Raw genomic sequence first — 4,433 nt, 5'->3', positions numbered from 1 at the left:
CAGTTTTCAACTGTTTGAAGTTGCTTCCTGTAGCATTTCACTGTTTACAGCTGAACATACAGAATTAACCTAAATGGGCCAAGCCAATTGCACAGAGAATAGCTTAACACCGTTCTCCTTACGCCCGTCTATTATGTATTTGAAGACTGTCCTCATCCTCTCATTCCTGGACTGAATCTACCAGGTGCGTTTTAATCTTTCTTGACATTCTTCTCATCATTGAAATGTTCATTTAGCAGCAACTTTCTTAACATGCTGTGCTTCAAATGGGCCACAAGCAGCCTTTGCAGCTCTGTACTATAGTCTTGCACTCCAGACTTTGGGCAGGAGAAGATCTGAAGTGGTGACCTGAGGGGGTGGCTGCCAACAGCCAGGGATTCAGTCTGCTCTTGCTTTCTCTTAAAAGGGTTAAAGCCCTCACAGCAGTGCTCCCTATCTCTACCCTTGTCATAGCTGCCACTACTCACTGCTGTGTTCCTTGCTTTCTGGTAGCAGCTCCCTCCACAGTCCCTAAAGCTAGAGTTTCTGCTGCCAGTTTAAGAACTGCTCCGTTGCCCAGGGACGCTGCCAAACAAAGCAGCTAAATTAGTTTAACACAATTTGATTTTGGCAGACTCACAACGGTTATTCCTTATCACCTTGCAACTGATTAGTCAGTGAAAAAATGAGTACTTAAATGGCTGTTTCAATATTTTTATACATTTAAGTCATTCTTCTTTTGTTCTTTTGCTTGTTCGTCCTACAGATTTCATAGGTAAAAGGCCTCATTTTGGTATTTTACATATCTAGTAGTACATGCACTGTTTGCAGTGAACTGTTGTGCCACGTCCTAAATTTGGATGCATTCTTGAAACCTAGAGATTTGGATGAGAAACCCAAGATCTGCCAGAAGTTTCAGGCTAGTTCTCAGTTAAGAAAAGTACTCTGCATCTGCTGCTGTTTCTTATATTTTACCAAGAGAAAGGAGAGATATCATAAGCATCTATTTTGCATGCAAGACTTGCAGCTTTCTGGAGCTCTAGAGATATTCCAGAGCTTATTCCTCAGGAGATTCAAAGCAGCAGGCTGCAGATGCTCTGTAAATGCTTCCTAGGGATGTTATAGCAGATAAATTACATCTCACCTGTGCGTCTGATAAAGTGATCTAACCAATTTTACTTCAGCACTCATGTCAGACAAATCTGTGCTAATGCATACAGCTTGTGTATGTTCATTTTCTTAAGTGTACACCTTCACATGATCAGTAATTTGTTCAGGAAGCGTTCATGTTACTGGCTGAACAGTTACATCATAACTATTCCTTTACATCATAATCACCCTTTGTTACATGCCTGATATAATGTAATTACAGTAATAATGGTAAGTGAGCCTCAGGATGTCGAGCTCTGAGACAGTCCTGGGACAGTGCAGTTTGGCAGTGATTGCCTTCTACTCCAGCCCACAATTAAATTTTACATCAGTTTCTGTTTAGCAATTATCACAACATGTACTGCTGCTACCCTTTGGAGATAAAAAGCAAAATACAAAGTACAACCAAAGCTCTGCCATCACCAAGCCTCAACAGCATCTTGCTTTACTGCTCCTGTGTTTGCTTACAAGCCTTAACACCCTCAAAGAAATCCCCTCTTAATGTCATGACAAGAATGTTACCCCGTTGCCCAAACAACCTTTTTTTTTGTTAGAAGGCCCTGGGCATTCGATTTTGCACATCCACCCACTAGATAACTGCTCCGATGTACCTGGGAACAGGGACACCAGATACAAGCACAGTCCTTTGCATTATTAACACCCTGCCCATCAAATCCAGATCACACAGGTACTGCTTGTTTGGGGTCTGTGGGGAATGTGTCAAGACACGTTTTGCCCAGCTGGCAATACAATTAGTTTCTATTAACTGTGTGTCTTCTAATTTCTTAGCTAATTAGGTAGAAGCACCTGCAGTGCATATAAGCTACCAGTGATTTACAGAGCAAGAGCCATTTCAGTCAGTGTGTGCCTTACCTAACAATTCCAAAGGAAGCTTTTAGTGCCTTTATTTCTACAGAGAGGGGTTGGTTTCTTTGCCCATCCCTATGGAGCAAGTTCACAGTGCTCCATTCTTTACAAGTGGGCAACAGGAAAAGGTATGTCCTGGCAGTTTGAATCAAAGCTGACTACCAGAGTGCTCTTCACAACACATCCCTGCAAAATGCTCCGTCAAGTTTTCACTTTCTCAGAGATGCAGTTGGGTCACCTAGACAAAGCCAGGTAATACTGTGAAGTGTTGAGGAGCTGTTGGCTTTGTTTTCCTTCACTCCTGCCCCAGTGCTTACATATGGTAGGTGGAGGAGCCTCACCAGCTTTGATACCTCTCTGACCTCATTAAACCACAGAGAAGTGATCACCTGAGTAAAAAGATGTCACTTTTTCAATCACTTTTAAGAACAATCTTACAATCAAAGCAATCTTACAGAGAACTGGTTTGAAAATGGGATTTCAATTTTATACACAGTGAGCACGTTGAAAAGAACTGCCTTCTAAATTGGAGTGAAAAGCATTTAAGCACTTTCAGGGAACGGTAATTCTGAAAAGGTGACCTGGGCAAATGTTAAATAGCTTTGGATTTCAACGTGATGACAAAAATCAGGAAATTAAATATTTAGTTTTATTTGAAGGTGAGGCAATAGTGCATAGGATCCCTTGCGCAGATCTCCTTACCTTCTCTGTCACTCACTGTGGACCACAAGCAAACTTCATCAGTGGACAGCACTGTTGAATTGAGGTAACATCGTTGACCATAAGCAGCAGGTAGGAAGCAACTTGCTGCACTCCTCTCGGTCAGGCAAGCGCTGTGGTCTTCATCATGCCTCATGAAATAATACTCAGCGTGGTTAGTAAAGGATGGGTGTCACCACCAACAAACAGGACTAAAGCCTTCAGAGGAACCAGGCTTTTTCTAAGCCATAGTACACACATCGAATGGGAAAACGTGAGCTTTAGGCAGCAGTACTGCTCAGGGATGGGTTTATGCATTTGAAAGCAAAGCGGCAGCAGGTGGCAGCAGTGCCGTTCCACATCCCGGCTCTGTAGGGTCCCCAGAGCTGCCACACCGGACAGGTACCTGCTGCCACCTGGCCGTGCTCCTGCAGCTGGCAACGGAGCCAGCAGCTCTGCCGGCGGCGTGCCAAATCCCCCCCCGTGCTTTGCCAGCAGCAGGCTCCCATTTCAAGCATCTCCACAGGCAGCAGCCTGTTGGTCAGCATTCCTCTCTGGAAGTGTCCATATAGGCCCTTCATATATCCTGGGCATTTAGATAGACTTCTGGACGGAAACAAAGTAGCTGCCATCCCCACCTCTCTCTCCAGTGTAAACGTGACAGAAGCAATCCTATAAAGAATGGAGTACCAGGACAGAAGCCTTTTTTTATCTTTCTGTTTAAGAGAATCAAAAGTGTTTCAGGGTCCTGACGTGCCTCTTAAAAATCCCTGATGGATCTTGCAGTCCGGCCTGATGGCAGTAATAGGAAATACCGATCAAATAATAGGTAACATTTTCGGTTTCTCAGTGGTAACTGTTGCTTTAGGTTCTTTGTGTAATGCTATCCATTGCCAACTGGGAAGTTTGCGGAATATTTTCATAAGCCATGTACTTATGAAAAAATATATATATCTAATGAAGTTATACTTCCTATAGCTGCTTTCTATCTCTTGGACATTTACTACCAAAATGTTTTCAGGAATGAGACTGAACTTCTACCTTCTCCCCAAGGCCAGAAGGTCTATGACAACTTGTACCTGGAAAAGAGGAACTGAGTCCTGATGTAAGCCTTTCCAAAGGATTATTCATGCTTTGAAGTCACATCTGTCTCTAGTTCCAGTCTTCCTCCCATCCTGGCTCATTATTGTGCTACATGATCAGATTTTACTGCCTGCAAGAACTAAAAGTGACAGAATTAGACCTTGAGTATTTGTTCTTGCCTCACTCATGCCAGTCCCAATCCCCAGTAGCTGATTTGGGAACACACACCACTCCCATCCCACGGCTGGGAGCAGGAAATCTCTCTGCTCACCCCAGTAGCTGAAGCTAGGATCGCACTCGCTCCAGTAGCTGACACCACAGGCTGGGGGCACCCACACCCACGGTCTGACCAGCTTTACTTTACACACAACCAGCCCTTTCATGATATTTTCTACCTGTACCCCCCAACACACTTTGTTCCTCCTGCTCCCACTGTGGGTTTACTGAGCTCTGCAATTTCTGCACCCTCCGAGGGTGGGCCCCTTGGTTCACAATCTTATCAGTTGCAAGGTTCATCCTTCCTGGAAGTGGTACTTGTAGCTTGTTAGCCCACCAATTAGTGTGGCTGGGAGGTTTGTTTCTCATGATTGTCTTCCAGCTTAGAAATCCTCCATCAGATGACCCTGCTGGAATAAACACTCCTACATTGTCACATG

This window comes from Aythya ferina, assembly GCF_964211825.1.
Source record: "Aythya ferina genome assembly, chromosome: 1".
Classification (NCBI taxonomy): domain Eukaryota; kingdom Metazoa; phylum Chordata; class Aves; order Anseriformes; family Anatidae; genus Aythya; species Aythya ferina.
The sequence above is the reverse complement of the archived record's forward strand: the minus strand, read 5'-3'. Positions refer to the sequence as shown.